This window comes from Haemaphysalis longicornis, unplaced genomic scaffold, assembly GCF_048455015.1.
Source record: "Haemaphysalis longicornis isolate Haplotype H1 unplaced genomic scaffold, Haemaphysalis longicornis Haplotype H1 scaffold_1, whole genome shotgun sequence".
Classification (NCBI taxonomy): Eukaryota; Metazoa; Arthropoda; class Arachnida; order Ixodida; family Ixodidae; genus Haemaphysalis; species Haemaphysalis longicornis.
This window is the reverse complement of record NW_027526203.1, coordinates 251162467-251180100: the sequence shown is the minus strand read 5'-3', so window position 1 is coordinate 251180100 and position 17634 is coordinate 251162467. Positions and strand designations below refer to the sequence as shown.

At 48.7% G+C, this 17634-nt stretch overlaps 1 long non-coding RNA gene across 1 annotated transcript; it reads left to right on the top strand.

Annotated features, from left to right (window-relative positions):
* The first annotated feature begins 1579 nt into the window (after positions 1 to 1579).
* LOC144169190 (uncharacterized) lies at positions 1580 to 5131 on the top strand. The gene is made up of 4 exons (XR_013322381.1): positions 1580 to 2009; positions 2978 to 3059; positions 3532 to 3618; positions 4288 to 5131. It is a non-coding gene; the product is annotated as an uncharacterized LOC144169190 (long non-coding RNA).
* Positions 5132 to 17634: the final 12503 nt, after the last annotated feature.

Genomic DNA, 17634 nt, shown 5'->3' with positions numbered 1-17634 from the left:
GACATCGCGTCTCGAATCGCTTGCACATGGACAGCAGAAAGACGAGTGGTGCGCCAAGAATGTCGTCGGAGAGAAAGCGGCATGAAAGCGAAGACAAACAAACAAACAAAAAAATGCCGGCGGGTATTCCTGCACTCATCATGTGTCCGCTCTCCAAAGTCGGCGGGGCCAGTGACTGCTCGGCGAGTCTAAATATTGTTAGCCCGTTCATATCACAGCCTATAAAGTTACCGAATGATTTGGTGCTTGTGAATTTGTTAGACGAACCTTACGTTTTTCATCTCGAGGTCTTTGCGAAGCTTGAACGCAAAATAACGAAAAAAAAAAACAGGAACAGGCTGGAAGCGTAGACAATGATGAGGTATTGACGACATACAGTGGCGTCGCACATAATGCATTAGGCACACCCAGCTTCTTATGATATTGCGTGACAGGTGAACGGGACGGGCAGGTGAGTAGAACAGGTGCACCTTAGCCGCGGATAACTCTGATTCTGTGGCAGCTGTGGCGTGAAGTGTCGCCAGTCTGCGTGTCCAAGTGATTCACACTAAAAGACGGAGAAACGAAAGCGAAGAAAGGAACGCCAACACGATGTTTCATTGCTGCCGCGCTAGATGGGCGACTTGCGACGTTCTCGCGCTAAAACTCGGAGAACACCCACATCACCGCATTAGCATCCACGGATATCTAACCCCTTTGCAGGTAATGCATGCAGAAACATTACACAAAAACACTTCCCGCAACACCGCAGTTTCACCCACGGATATCTCCCTTTGCAAGTAATGCAGGCAGAAACATTAAACCAAAACACTTCACCCACTGGACTATAAGGCTTTCGTCTTCCTATACACGTAAGCAGCCTTAAAGGGACCATGAAGACAAAGCACAACTTAGGTTCATTCGAAAGATTGCCTCGTTAGAATTATACTAACACCATTTTTAAAGTAAGCGTCGCTCAAATAAGCTCTAAAACTAGGCAAAAAAGGAATGGTCATGCGACTCACTATAGTTCATTTTCCGCACTATGGAGTATTTTCCTATGATGTAACATGCACAGCTGTGCGATTGGCTGCGGCTGGAAAAAGCAAACGCAAGTTAGGCAGGCCTTATAAGCTTGCAGAACGAGCTTCCCTGAAATGTAATGCATAATCATTTTTATAGCAGTAAGAATGGAGGGGGGGGGGGGGGGGGTAAACACTGGAAGGTGCGAAATTATATGTAAACACAGAAGTACCAGTGCGTATTGCTGTTTGTTCTGCGCGCGCACTATGCTTGTTATAGCTGCACAACCGTCTGGCGCGTTGGGGTCGCCTCACACGATACTGGCCGATTGGCGTAAGCGACATTGTCTTACGTGACCCTGATGGTCGAGCATACCCTAGTTTTACGAAACGATTACTACCCACCGTAACAAAAACAAGCCAGGTGCAAATACGGTCAGAAACTAAGCAAAGACGGATAGCTGTCCTGCTTAGTACACTCTAATCCTGGTAACCCATAATGTAACTTCTAAACGGAAGTAACCTATAAAATAAGGTTACAATGGATTCATTTTGATGTTTTCTTTATCCCAGTCCGTTCTAAGGGTTACAAGCGTGAGGTTAAAAGCGATTTATAGGTTACAATAATGATTTATAGGTTACATCAACAAAATCTGACATGTAACCTCTACGTTGTAACCTATAAAACGCCCTGTAACCTCTAAGAGATGCTCGTCGCGCCTTCTCTCCCGGCGGCCGTTGATTTCTCCGTTGCATGACGGGATATAGAGAAATGGCGGCGCCGGCAGGCCCGGTGGCCGCGTTTTCGCGCCACTCGAGCCTTTTAACCGCTGTGATACCCCTACGATGAAGCGAGGATTGCTGTTACAAGTCTCATTTGTCGGCGTGAGTCGCGGAGGCTGCGGCGAGCCCATTTGTGACTGGCAGCGCTTCACGGCCCGTTCTTCTACGACCAGCATCAAGTTCGCATGTTGGACGAATGCCCCGGCGCCAGTGAAAGCGAACTCGGTGAGTATATTCCCTTAACGGTTTCCGTGCTTTCATTAGATGTATCTTTTCGCTGGGGACTTTTCAATTTGAAATTGCAGCATTCGAGAGGGATTTTCGTTACCTGACTGGTTGCTTCGCTGGACGTTTTCTGTTGTCCGCGACGGCAATTGAATGAACTCACGGGCTTGCGTTCGTTGCGTCAGACTAGAGCGGACGATCGGGAAAGCACAGATAACGGCGCCCGTGACCTGCTTTCTGCTCTGTTTGCGCGCCTTCGTCATGTGTTGAGCGTTTTGTTTACGCTGTTCGCTGCATCGGGCGCACTTGACGAGTTATTGGCCCATGTAATTGTCAGGTAGCTCTGTTTGAATAATTGAATTTTTTCCCATTAAAGTCTTATATTATCGCGCTATTCTCTGGGTATTATCATTTTGTTTCAGCCGTCGGGAAATGTTCATTTTTCTCGCTGCGTATATTCGGAATGGTGTCTAGTTTATTGGTCTTGTAATAATATATCCGGATAAACACAAGGTGTGTGCTACAGAAAAGTAGTCCACTTAATGCTGCCCGAAATTTCTAAACTTACTTTTGTCCAGCACAAGCCTCTTTTTTGTGAAAGTTTGCCTTACGGCACAATAAAACGTTTTCGTATGTACAACACTCCTCATTTTTTTCATTCTTTTCCTTGAGTGGGTAAATTTGGTGTTAGACATTTTGAGACAGCGGGCCATTTCCACCATGTTAAGTGGTTTATTATTCTCATTCGCACAAATCAGTCGTTTATTTATTCGCGTATGTATGAGCCAGCATGCAGGCTGCTTGATTGTTGTTTTTTTATGATACAGAAATTGTGACGAATTACACAGAGACAAGTGCAGGTGTAAAAATGGGTTCTGCACCACCATCGGATCCTGGCTGTTCAAAAAGTGTGGTTGCATCTGGCTACCTATGCTATGACTTATCAGCACTACTGTTTTTTCTTGCAGGCAGTGTTCCTTGAGCTGACAACCAGGACTCCCCTGCGTATGACACAAGTTGAAATGAAGTCTGATTTCAGCGGAAACAACGGTATGAAAATGCAATAACTAAAACACATTCATTCAAATATTCTTTGTAAAGATGGCACCCAGGCCTGCACAGCCAAAAGTATGATTCACTTGTAAAAATGCGAGGCCTTTCTTCAAGTGTTATGATGTTATATTTCGTATCTTATTTTGCCTCATGTTTAGTGACTCTTTCTATCAGTTCGTTACTACATGAACGTTATGAATTCACATAACGATTTCCTCAGCATGGAGCTTTGTAGTTTTTCAGCAACTCTACATATTCTATAAGATGCGTGGTTTTGCAGAGCCAACAAGGAGAACTCTTTTTCTAAAATAGCTCTGTAAGAAATATCCAGTTGTTAGTGAGTGCTTGTGCTGTGTTCTTTTTTTCGTCTTGTCAAGTTTGAAGTGTTCTTTCATTATGAATGTATACCAACTGCTCAGCTGTAAAGCCTATTACATTTTAAACCAAATAACCCTTCGAGTTATTACAGGTACAGACCTCCTGGGAATGCCACTTGAAGATCGGTGCAAGTTCTAGATGTATCCTCTCCCACAACACATCTGGACGAAGAAAAAATGTAAGTTGGCGATTCCTTTTTACTGATAGCCGAGGAAGAAACCACCGATAAGAACACTTTACTTAAATGAAAAACGTTTCGGCTTCCACGTGGGATCCTTGTTCAAAATGAAACTACCAGTACAAGGGGGGGGGGGGGGGGGGGGGCGGGGGAGGAGGATGTTTAAGTACAGCCAAAAATGTGACGCAGGCGGCGTCGGCATCGTGAAAGCACGTTTCCTGGGTTTAGTGCGACGTTCGCTCTGTTGCGTGTACTAGTGATTCCACATGAAGGCGCGGAAACGTTTTTGTTTTCTCTTTTGCAAATGTATGTCAGTTTATCTCGTAGCCCAAAGTTTCTGCCTGTTCTGGGTGAGCATGCAGAAACATTTCGCGAGATAAACTGGAACACGGCACGATTAAAATTCGGGAAGGTTGGCCGGTATGACTATAGTGGCTTCGCGTTGTTCTGAACAATGCGGCCAAATTGCTCTGTGTAACGATTACTGAAATGATGTGAAATTATTAGGAAAGGCCGTAAATCACTCCTCTGGTGTGGCCTTTCATTTTATTCTCTGGTCTCCGTCTTCATTTTCGTGCAATATATTTTTCGTACTTCACATGCCTGTGGTTTGGTGTGAGGGGCTTATGGTTGCACTGGATTTTGTTCTTTTTCTGAAATTTTCTGTAGATGGCTCTTCAAGGTGGGGAAATCCAAGTGACGGCCACTCACATATATACCCCCATCTGCAGCAGCAGGGAACAAGATGACCGCGGGAAATCTTCAACGTGCCCTGATTTTGTGCCTGCTTGTGTACTACGTAAATTGCGAAGCTTATCTCTGAATTTTTCCAAGCGCCTTTTTTCGTGCAGGAAATTATAGATACCATTTAAAGTTTGTCCAAAAGACAGATTGCAATCGGCCTAGAAACTTGTTAGTGCTGCATAAAAAACGATAACTCGGCGTGGGAAACTGTAAAGAGGAACCTAAGAGGGAAGTGTAAAGATGGATTCGTAAAGGCGAGTGAATTCCAAGAGTAATATTAGACTGAGTGAAACGGAGAATGTAGGGAACATAGCCATAAACACTGCTTTGTATGAAAAAGTGAATTTGCAATAAATGTTCTTTCTACTTTCCCACATTCTGCGTTTTTTCTGTGGGGAACCATGACAACAACGCTGTACTGGGAAAGTGCACCCCTGAGAACCATCTTATAAATGTAGCTCAAACTCGAATTCGTCTGAAATTGTTGAATGGCAGTATCCAAACAATTCGGAATGCTTTGCATACATCCGTGCAAATATTGAGGTAAAGAATTTGTATATTTGGCCATGTTTGTGAAGCTGTTCACGCAACATTTATTAAATAGGTTTAATAAGGATATATGAATAAACCGAATTTTACCTGGAAGTCTAAAGCAATATAGGAAACACCAATTCGCCCAGGAATTCGCACTCGTCCAATACTCATTAAGGAACGATAATAACGTTGGGGTGGTTCGCAGCTTTGCCTTTTAATAAATAGCCCACAGGTGTTTCATAATAATAAATGTGAATGTTCAAAACTACCGATGCGAAACTTCTGGAAATGTGCTCCTGTTAAATGCGCAAATATGTGTGCATGTACTGCAATTCTCTTTTAATAATCATGGCCTAGGTTGTCAGACAAGAATTTTTGGCTTAAGGCTATGTTATCATAACTTTGGCGTCCTTTTGAAGTGTGCTATCAAGTGCATCTTTCCACTCAAGCTTGGTTTCACTAAAGCCTAATGTTGTTTAACTAAAGCTCAATTTAGCAAAAGACCTATCATGCATGTTTGATACCGGTTTCTTAAACGGCACAAAGCTGATGCAAACATCAAATTTAGTTATGCCTGTTTATAGGACTTAAGCGTTGCCAATACTCACGAAGATTTTTGTGTGACAACCTGGGTAACGATTATCGAACAGGTAATGCAATGCATATATATTAAGAGAACATTTTCAAGCTTTTTGGCACTGCTGTTTTAGAAATTATAAAAGTAATTTCTCTTTTAGTCCCAGCCGTGTGGCCGGCAGTTTATTCAAGGGACGAAGAAAAGACACCCGAAGCAAAAGTTTAGACGGCGCAATGGACAGCATGGTCGCACGTATCTTCCACTAACGCAATGTTTGTTTACCGCGCGGGAAAGGCGCCTTGGGGGTGTCGCCACAGCGGCGCCGGCGAAAGCGCGCCTGGCGCGCAACATTACACCTTCCAATTTGTGTGGCCTTGGACGGCGGTAGATGTAACTTATATAAAGGTGCACGAGGTCGCGGGTTCGATTCCCGGCCGCGGCGGCCGCTTTTCTGATGGAGGCGAAAAGCAAAAACGCCCGTGTGTACGAGATTTCGGCGCACGATAAAGATCCCCAGGTGGTCAAAATTAATCCGGAGCCCTCCACTACGGCGCGCCTCATCGCCTGCGTTGCGTCGGCGCGTTAAACCCCACAATCAATCAACTTATATAAAGGTATACATGCTGAAAGCTGCAAAGTAACCCATAACTGCGTAACCCTTACGTGTATACGTATATAAAGGTTACGAAGATATAGGTTACATTTGTACCTTATAAATTATAGGTTACAAAAATTCGAAAATGTATACCTCTATTAAGGGTTACCCAGCTTAGAGTGTATGGTGGCGCCATCTAGGAGGACTGACGGTAAACGAGGCGTTCCGCAGTCCACTGCAGTCCGCAGGTTTTCAAGCTCACTAACGTTCGCTTAAAGACGTGACCCGCTTACGTCATTGCAGACGAACCATACAATTTGGCGGGATAATCAGAATTTTAACTTAAATTTATTAATTTCCGAGCGGATAAAGCATCGTTTGCTTCCGTACAAGCGCTGGGGGCACTATGAAAACAGTAAATCTTTCGAATACAACAAACTTGTATTTTGTCTGCAATGCCCATTTAAGTGTATCTGCCGAATTTTATTTGTAGAGCAATCGTGTTTTTAATATTAGAGAAAAAACAAGCGCACATAGCGTTATAAGGTAAGACGGCAGGACTTGCAACACTGACAAGCACGAACAAATTCATTAGATATCATATGGACACCGGGGCTCGAGTCCCCAGGAGGTGACGAGGCGGCAAATGTCGCCGGGCAAGGCTGTTCACACCGGGCTTTAACCCTGATAGGTACTCACCCCGCTGCGGTACTCCCCAGCCGGTCCGGCACATTAGAACATCACAGACACACAAGGAGAACATATCTGCCATCCCACATGGAGCTAACCAAAGAAGAAGCTACACAGTTAGTTATGCACACGCCACAGAGCTGCAGACTCTGCATACCCTGCACTCTTCAGCTACGACCGCAATACTTGCCTCGGGACGTTCAACACCATGCACCACATTACATGGGAATGGGGTGCATGAGAATGTAAGGGCGTCAGGGAACTATCACAGGTCCTGGCACCGACACCGGAGCAATGGGTGTCATAGAGCACTTCACGGGCCTGATTTGTCGGCCCGGGCGCGGCCCGAGCCGGGCCCGGTCATTTATTTCTAAGCCTAGGGAGGTACCGCGCGTGCTTGAACAGGCCCGGGCTTAGACGCTGGAGGAAATTTATTTGCTATATTTGGTTGAGCGCCCTTCATAGCTGGCCATCAGACGGGGCATTTAGTGTGTACAGCAACCATGGATTGAAATGTCATGATTTACAGTAAAGTAGTGCACGCACTCCAGCTTCCACCGTCTTCAGGGGTGCAGAAGGCCCGAGTTTGAGCGAAACTCGGGCAAGGCGGAGCTGTGGGGATGATAATAAGCTCATGATAATATTTCGGGGCAGGATTAAAATGCTTTAAAAATGCGATTCATGCCATTTGCTGATTATTGAGGTGACGTAATCGGACAGGGCAGCGCGCTCCAAGGACGCGCGACTAGGGCGTGGCACATCTTTCAGTGCGTTCTCTCGTTCCCATGCTGCACTGGTGGCTATTGGGGGCCTGGGGGCAACCGAATCCAACTACTTTATTTTATTTTTCTTTTACTTTGTTAATCTGTATTTCACAACAAAGTTCATTTTATTTTTTATTCCAGGTGGTCATACGAGCTTTTTTTTTTGTTGAAATTTTTGGTCCTAAGAAGTAGTTTCTGCCGTCTGTGGCAGACAGTGCAATCACGTGACTATGGCCTGTTGGCAAAAAACAAAGCGGGTGATAGAAGCGCGCCACATTCAAAACAGTTGCTGCTCGTATTACGTTATCGAAACCCTCCGCTTTTCGACACCAAATTTCCTCGGCGCGGTCCAGTCTGCCTACGTGCTTTTAAGGCGAAAACCTGGCGATACGTATTAGCAACTTCTTTTCTAACACAGTGTACTTGCGCCTTTTTCCTCACTTTCGTTTCTTTGTCTTTTGACACGGATTAATTTAAACGGCTTCTTTTCTGATATTACCTGTTTGCGTCAGTTTCTTCTATTTGATTTGTTCGTCTTATTGTGCAAACAGACTCGAACACGGCACAGCCTCCCTAGAATCGGGGTTCTGCAAGGGTGATGTGCATGTGTCCTACTCTCGTGACATCACGTTCAGGCTTCACAGTGTTACGAAATTCACAGTGTTAGGAATTTTGCGAACCGGGCGCTTTAGATCCGCAAAGCTCCCAAATGCGGGCCAATCCCCAAAGTGGCCATGTGTTACGAAGGAAGGAATAGCAACAAGGACAACAACTTTTCAGATTTGTTTTCTTAATTGTATTAGATGCGACGCATCTCTTGCTCGGGGGTATGTCCTTCCTGCGTCGCGGCGTTGTCCGCACGCTCACTGCACATGCGCAACTCTCCTCCGTTCTTCTCTCCGACAGCTGTGCGCAACACTCTCACTCCGTCGCATTATCATAACAACAGCTGCGCGTGTGCGCTTCGATGCTCTGGGTGCGCGCATGTGTGCGCATGCGCGCGACTCTCACCCCCCGGCTCCTCTCCTTTCAAAAGCGGGAATATAAGCGGGGGAGCGCACGGCACCGGATCAGTCCAGCGCTCGCTCTCGCACTTGACTTGACTTTGCTCGACGATACCTCCGTGCAAGATCTTCCGATGAAGACGTGATGGAAGCGACAGTCCCTTCAGCGAGTAGAGTGACGCAATCCAATACCAGCGTCAGTCCAAACTCTCCCCCCTGATGCGTCGCATCACATCAGGGTTCCCTCGCGGGAAGATGGGCCTAATTTTTTTGCTCTTCCACTGCTTTTGTTCGAAGAAGCTCTCCCAGTCGTTTTCTTTTATAGAGTTCAAACCCCTCATAACGCTATCTTCTTTCGCGCCCTTCCCACTCCCGCTTACCCTCCCTCTGGCGTCATGCGGTTACTTTAATTCTTAGCTTTCCCCTTTACTCGCTTTCCATGCTGTGCTTCCTGCCATATGATGGTGACGCGGAACAAAACCCGTTGAAATGTGTAAAGATCACCTCTGACAATAGGCACGCGCCGCTGATTGTATTGTAGCGAGGATAATGAACAGATGCAACCGCCCATCAAGCTATAGGAATATGCGCCGTACCAGCATCAACCATGTGGAAGAGGAGGGTAGGATTATATCCAATGCAGACGCGAGGATATGCGCCAAAGACGAGTCAGGGGAACGAGATGAACCCCATAAGGTACATGCGCGAGAACCGAGCTGGGTTATCGCAACGCTCGGACCTGGGTTCCTATCGGCTTCACCCCTGCGAATAAACCACCTCAGCCACCTATCGGTGCGTCGACTGTCTCCTTGACAGTATATGTAATACGTACAAGCTGTCCTGCCAGTAACGTTTTCACAAGAAATGCGCGTCACGCAACCCCTCGAGGGAGTCTGTGTGCCGCGCTGATGATAAACAAAATGCACAGTCACAGTCATGCAATGCTTCGTTCGAAACTGTTTTGCGAGCAGACGACAACTGAAGTGCGCACACTGCGGCTGCAGACGGATAGACGCGCGGTAGGAACACCTGCGAAAGCCATGTCCGCCAAACCACCTAAAAGAAAGGCGAGGTCTGGGAAACACGTCTCCACTTATCATACGGTGCACACACCGGCTGGCTGTCGACTGGTGTCGGTCGATGGTGCGGTCGCCACCAACTCTTCTGTAGAAGCTGCCCGTCGCGTAAAACCGCAGCGCACGCAACACTTGCCCCTCGACGGTCATGGAGCGAAAGCCACCTCTAAGTCATCACAAGCGGGGTCTGTCGTCAGACGACTGACTGCCCAACCAATGCACAGCACTTTTAGAGAGATAAAAACGAGCTCAAAATTCCTCCTTCGCTCAAAAGACCTTTCAGGGTAGAAATATGCCTGCTACGGCGACCATAAAAATAGACCCCGCCGCAACCGCGGCCACCACGGGCGTCCCCAGTTCAACTCGGCCGTGCAAAACTCGGCCGCGCCCGAGTTTCCTCCGAGTTCTAATGTCAGTCAAACACACCAAGCCCATTCGTAGGCGCGGCGTAACAACCGAAGCCACTCCCACCAATGGCGTCCACTTTGTGTGGGCGTGGCGTCGTAGCCACGAAGTTGTCATTTGATGCCCGCTAGCAGCGACAAGAACTTAGCATAAAACGAAAATGAAGTCCCCAGGCCACCGTCAACCAATGGTGCCACAGTCGCGGGGGTGTTCGGTCCGAACTGGTGTTCAATATTGTACGAGCCGATAGGAGAGGCCAAGACGATGCGATTTTACCACGGGAGCCTTTTTCATACACTGTGAAAACACAGTCGATGACAAATGACACAACTTCAACGTCTAAAACGCACTCGCCAATGCTCAAACACGCTTTGACACGGGGCGATTTCTGATAAGCGCCCACCGTGCACACTCAAACTACAGTGAACTTCTAGTTCACTCTACTCAAGCAAGCCGTAAACAAAAGCCATATTAAGAGCGAATGCTCTTTATAAGCGACCCCAAACCATCCACCGCCGGCGGCGGCGGCGGCGGCGGCGTCGGCGGCGTTGGCGTCCGCAGTGCTCCTCTACATTTAAAAAAGAAACAGCATCCGGCGCCAGGTTTCGATCCGAGGACTTTGCGGCCGCAGCGCGACGCGCTACCGACTAAGCCACGGAAGCCACGCTGATATCAGAGTGAGTAACGCGCCTTATATCTTTAACGCATTCAAACTACGTCGTCAGCGGCGTGCGTTGGCGACTCAGCGGCGTTATAGCGGCTTGATAACTGCGTGGTGTACACGTGATACTACAAACCCGATGGAAGAGATGGAAGAGAAGGCGGTGGGCTGCGGGGGCCGAGCGCAAGCGCCGCAAGCGGGCCGACAACCGTGCATTCGCACTTTCACATTCTCCCCCTCGGGGAAATGCGGGGGAATTTTTTTGATGGTCGGGAGCAGTGCACGTTCCGTTCGCTAGAGTGAACCCCTTTGATAAGTTGGTTTGTGTTTGCGCAGAGCTGCACTGTATACCCTCAAGCCAAGTAGCAAACATAATTAAGTGGAAGAACAGAACACCGAGAAAAACGGACCGCCCATTAAGGCGTGGCCAACAGCCAGGCTGGGGATTCCAAAGTAGCAGTGTGGTTATCTAGTTTATGCTAGGGGATGAGTATTGCAGCTCGATTTCAGATGGTGCTGTGTGCGGAAGATAAGCAAACCGTACTTTATCAACGTAAGCGGCCCCAATACAGCGCGCTGAATATGCCAGGCGTGCTGCGCGAGATTCCGGCGGTTTTGCTCGAGGTGGATCGAATGCTCCACTATCTCTACTTTCATAACCCAAGCAGCTGGGAACTCGGGAGTAAGCGGAAATCGGGCCTTCTGGAATAGCGCCCCAGTTCACGTCGCATCGGCGTAATATTAGCTCGTATTCTTATGTCAAAGCCGTCATCACCTTTACTGACGAGATTCTTGGCGACATCATGTGTTTGTCTCGGGCACATAGAGTTGATATGCTGAGTTGGTAAGTTGGAATGCTGAAAGCTTTGGAGTCGCATTTCAATGGACGAGTACTGTACGTGCATTGAAATGTTTTACCTGCAATGGTTGCTCAGCGGTGCTATTTCTCTAGCACACGAGTTCGATTCCCGGCCACGGTAGCCGCATTTCGACGGGTGCGACATGTTAAACACACGCGCACATAGGCATAGGTACATAGCTCTAGGCTGTCTGAATTAATCCTTTCCCCTCTTCGGTATTCCTTCCAATATAATATATTTGGTATTTAATACCAAAACAGTGTAAAATCTTGAAGCATTACATGAGATACCATTGAAATAACAGTGCACTGACTATCAGGTCTACTAAGGCATTGCGCTGCTGAGCCCGAGGTCGCGGGTTCGATTCCCGGCCGCGGCGGCCGCTTTTCTGATGGAGGCGAAAAGCAAAAACGCTCGTGTGTACGAGATTTCGGCGCACGTTAAAGACCCCCAGGTGGTCAAAATTAATCCGGAGCCCTCCACTACGGCGCGCCTCATCGCCTGCGTTGCGTCGGCGCGTTAAACCCCACAATCAATCGACTATCAGGTCTAGCAAAAAACATTTTTAAAACGATGCGTACAACCAGGGCCGTAGCCAGAAATTTTTTTCAGGGGGGGGGGGGGGGGGGGTTCGGTTACAAAAGCGCACAACACAATTTGAAATTACAGCTCTCCCAATTATGCACTGAACAATGAAGTTTCAGGATATTGCACAAATGTTTATTTATTAAAATTTGACAGTGTTTACTTATACGGTAAAGGTAATAAAGGCAAAGGTAATTGAGGGATAATGAAAACTTCACATTATCAGAGGTCTTTACAAACACATTCGCCACAAACAGATTCGTCCGAAAATTGGTGTCCTTATTTTCGCGAAATTTGTGTCACACCGCGAAATTCTTCCTTTTTGAAAGCTTGCAAAATTCGGCAAGAACTTGTGCTGGGGTCACTTCGACTTCCCTATGTACACTCAGGAGCGCCAGTCTGGTCAACCGCTCTTGTTGAACCCGATTCCTTAGGTAGTTTTTCAGCCTCCGCAGAGTTGAAAATGTGCGTTCTGGAGTTGATGTGGGGACAGGAAGCGTAGCCAAGATGCCAAGTAGGCGGTGAATGGTGGGAAAAAAATCAGCATTGCACATGCTTAGGGCACCCAAAGCGCCTGCTGGGAGATCCGCTTCGGGGACTTTAGACCATTTTTTCCTCCACAGCATCAATTCCACTTCGATCACAGACGCATGCTCACCGAGGTAAAATTGCGCTGCATCAGTGATCCGAGAAATGCTTGCTGATGCACAATATTTTGGTAGGATCATTTGAAGACCCACCACAACACTTCTGTGGTTCTCAAAACGCTCTTTGACCTGGTTTCTCAGGTCGGCCAAGCAAGGCAAATACATATTTCGTTTATAGTACTCTTCCGGATTGGCAGCAGGCGTCTCACATCTTTGGTTTTGCCTCAAAACCGTTCGTGGAAGTGCCATCTCTACATTCACATCGCTTAGAAGACGACAGGCCTCCCCAAAAATCTTCGTGAATTCCTTGGCTGCGTCTGCTCTGTTTTCAATGAGGACGCTGACAATGTCTTCGACGTGGTCACATGCCTGCGACAAGTCACAGTCGACCTTTTGCAAAAACTTGCAAAGTGGCAATGTCAGGGAAAACAGCCGGCTGATTATGTGTAGGGAGACCACAAATTCGGGCTTAGTGATCGCACTTAGCAGCTGGCATGCTTTGGACGATATATCTGACGACACAGCCCCCTCTAAGTCTTCAAGGAATCTAGTGATCGGTATGTAAAGTTCCAAAAAGCGTTGGAGAACATTGCGGCTTTCAACCCACCTTGTCTGGCAGAAAGATATGAGGGACATTCTTCCTTGTCGTTCCGTTTCACCTTGACCTTGTAGCTGGCTGCATCTCTTTGGGGACGCCTTGACAAATGCACACACGGAAGAAACAGTCCCTAAGCAGTTTCGAATGCTAGCCAGCTGGCACGAATGAAGCAATGCCAGGTTTAAGGAGTGAGCGCCACAATGAACGTACAAGGCTTTTGGAAATGTCTCTCGAATGACAGCTTGAACACCGTTTAGGTGCCCACTTATATAAGCCACGCCATCGTAGCCCTGCCCACAAAGTAAAGTTAAATCAAGGTCGTGGCTCCGTAGAGTGCTCAAAATGCTGTGTGCTAGGGCCTTGCAGGTGAGGTCATACACAGGAACAAAATCAAGAAAATCTTCTAGAAGTACACAATGCTCAGCCGTGTGCTTGTCGACGTATCGGACGCAAAGAGAGAGCTGCGCAGTGCAAGAAATGTCTGTCGCTTCGTCAGCGAGGATTGAAAAACAACCAGAAGCGTTGACTCGGTTCACAATTTTGCTCTGGATAATTTTGCCACACAACGCAATTATCTCATTTTGAATTTGTGGGCTTGTGTACATGGCATTTCCGGGAGACGTTTCTTCTTTAAGGGAGCATCTCCATGCGGCCCTCATTCTAAGAAGTGCGCGAAAATTCCCATCGTTCTTGATGGGAAAGCCTTCCGCCAAATCGATAGGGCCGCAGTCATCCGTTCCGCGAAGTGCCACTTCTTGACGTCCGCAAAACATTACGGTTTCAATTATCGGCACCAAATTTTTCCGGTACGCCAACCTTCCAGGGAATGAGGCGGCACATGCCGCTGCCCGCGAATTAACTACCCGGGAATTCCCTGAAGGCAGAGAAGACCCACCGGAATCCCTCAATCACCCCCCAGTCCCGAGTCGTTACACAGACATCTTGTACCACTACCGCCGAAATCGCCTCGCCTACCCTCCTCCTCACCCATCTCTCAACACCAACGACGCACGCCTTTGGCGAAGACTACAAACCCAGACATACTACAACACAACAATTCTACACAACATATCACCAACCATGTATCCCTACGAATGCCCATCCTGTAAAACCCCCAACACCACATACCACCTTGTCTGGGCTTGCCCCTACCACCCAAATCCCATCCCTTCCCCCACCCTGGAGCAGTGGGAGTGCGAGCTGACCAGCTGCCTGCTAGAGACGCAGGTTAACCTCGTGTCTCGGGCAAGAGCAGCTGCCACGACTCGCGGCTATCCGGACTAGGAACACCACCCACAATAGCACTTTCCGAAACGTTTCTCTCCTCCTCCTCCTCCTCTCCTCGGCTTGCTTTTTCACTGCGGTGTCTAATTGACTTATTATGTCAGACTGAAGTCCTGAGTGAACTGCAAGAAAACCCTCCTACTGCGATGCAGACTTCACATGGTAGCTGCTGACTGCATGACTTTTGAAGGCGTCTATGGCCTTCATGTAGTTCGTGAAGGCTTTCGTCACGAAGCAACCCAAGCGCTGATGTTCCCCCTTTCCAGCACATTCTTTGGCGAAGAGTACGCAATATTTACAGAGTGCTCCTCCCAAAAACTCTGAATACACAAGCCACGAGTAGCTAGTCACTCAATGAAGTTGGAAGCGCTGGTTTCGAGTTGTTGAGGGTGGAAAATTGTCGTTATCCGAAGGATTCCAGGGGCTTCGCAGGAGTTTTTCTTTTAAGGGTGGGTCGACCACAGTCTTTGTGACGTAATGTCCCAAGTGAAGAGGCTTTACATCCGCGTTGCACGCGGAGTCACAATCAGAAGAGCATGCGAAGGCTACGCCACCCACCTCACTCGTGTCCACGCCCGTGTTCCGCGTTGCCGGCGCAGTATTGCTGCCTGCTGAAGCACGTTGTCCCGAAGCGTGGTGCATTTCGCTCCAGTTGAGTAGATCCTGGGACGGAAGAACGTCGCTTGTGCGAACTTCTGTGCCGAACTGAAGGCTTGTCGCAGAAGCAGAGCCTCCTGGTTGTGAGTCCACGTGGTCGTTTGGTCCTTGAACATGCTCGTCCGTAGTAACTCGAGCCTTTTTCGTGAAGTAGCACGCAGGGCTCGCTTGCTTGGAATTCGAACCGTGCCTTTTCATGGTGTCACTGCATCGCAAGGGCTACGAACGAACTAGCACGTTTCACGTAAGTCCCTCTAGGAAGGAGAGGTGAAAGTTTGCTATGCGATAGCAGCGCCGATTCTCTTCACTGGAGCCTCTTTTGGGTGCACCCCCGAGCGTCCGAGTGGTGCCGGCGGCGTCTGGTACGTATCAGGGGTTTCAAACTCACAACAGTAAGTTTGAATTTAGCCCCGCAATGGCCAGGACAGCGAACAAGATTGAAACGAAGGGGAAGGGGGCGGGGGGGACCAAGATGCTAGTTAAGTGCTCGAAGTTTCGAAGTGCACTGGGAGGGGAGTGAAGGCCGAACATTGGGGGGGGGGGGGAGCCAAGGCCGAACAGAGACAAGTGATTTAGACCACCCGCTGTGGGTCCGGCCGCTGAAATAGGAACACGTGTGCGCCCCGACGAAATCGGGGGGATAGCGGGTCGCGGCTCCAGCGGAGACCGAAAGCCGGCTTCTCGGAACTGTGCGGTTGTGGCGGTGCGCGCGACTCGAGACCTCCGGAGGAGAGAGAAACGGGGAGTCGTCTTTGGGCAGCGGTAGAGAACGGCTGTCCACGGAACGCTCGTCCGGACGACGAAAGGCCTGGGGCCTTGTTCGTTAAGATGTAGCAAATAATAAACGTCCCTTTTCATCGGCATCGGTCCGCAGTCTGGCCTCCCTCACAACAGAGTTTTTTACTAGACGGCGGGCCCCCATAATGCTACTGAGAGCAAATTGCGGTGCCCTAGCTTGATTTGAGAAAGGGGTAAATGGAGAAGAGAGAGTTATTTTGTACAAACGCTCTCTAAAAAAATTGACCCAAAAAATATTTCGGGGGGGGGGGGAGTTTGAACCCCCCCCCCCCCCTGGCTACGTCCCTGCGTACGACTAACATAAAGAAGCTCGTGGAAGTAAACTCAGAACACTGTTCTTAATTTTATTTTCTGCACTTCACGTCGGAACTATTGTTACGCAGCAATATTCTCCTAGCTATATTAACGGCTCAAGCATATAGCTTCAAGCCCGAACTCGGCCCGGGCCCATGGCTTCTAGCCCGGGCCTGGCCCGGGCCCGCCTACAAACGCTTCCGGCACCCCGGCCTGGTCTGCGGGCTGTGCCGGGCCCAAGCTTTCGGGTCAGCCCCCGCCCGTCCAGGGCTGTATACGCTATCCTACTGAACAGCAATGTCCTGGAGAACCAGCGTGGCCTCGTCACGCGGACCGTTCGAGCTGCTGCAAGCCGTGGCATCCCGGAATAGGGACGCCACCCACCCTGGATGCGCTGCGCGACTGAGCACGTGTCACGTGGTAATTAATATTATCCGCAGCATGCAATGAATTCCAACTACATAGCCAACTACTCGACCTCCTTGAATGCCGCTTAACCTACCGTGCAACTACCTTAACTTTACGTACAACTATCGCTTAACCGTTTAACTATCGTTTTAAAGACGATATTCATTCTTAGGTTACCTAAGCAGGAAAATGTTGGTCTGTACGTTTGCCTGTCACTAGATGCAACCACCCGGCCATAAATTATCCCAGCTCCACTGACTTCACGTCAGGAACGCGAAGCTGCCTGGCGTTCCCTAATCGCGAGGCTACGCTTCATATAACTTCTCAAAGACCAGCACATTGATTCCAGTTCGCGCGCCAACTCTCGCCGCCCTTCCCGACGGGTGGCTTCATCTTCCAGAGAGCGCGCAACTTCACCAAATTTCCGAACATTCGAGAAATGACCGCAAAGCGCACTCGTCTACATATGCGCGCTCCTCCGAACCATCTGTGGGACGCGCGCTCTACAATAGGCCGACTCCTCTCCTTGACTCCATCCACCTGCACTTGGCACCTGCCCCCCCGCTTAGCCACCTTACCCCCGCTACACGTGTACTTGGCGCTTGCTCTCCGTCTCGCTAGGTTGTGCCCTCTCCACATCGCTGCGCCCACGTTACCACGCCTCGTTCCATGAAAGCCTGGACCAAGAACAGTTTCACTGTTAATTACAGGTGAATGAATGCTTGAGCACGAAGTGTAGACCTTTGGAACGGTCTACACTACTGAAACTGCTGCCATGGCTCATACACGTCTATTCAGCGCAAAGGCCCGCCGCGGTGGATCAGTGGCTAAGGCA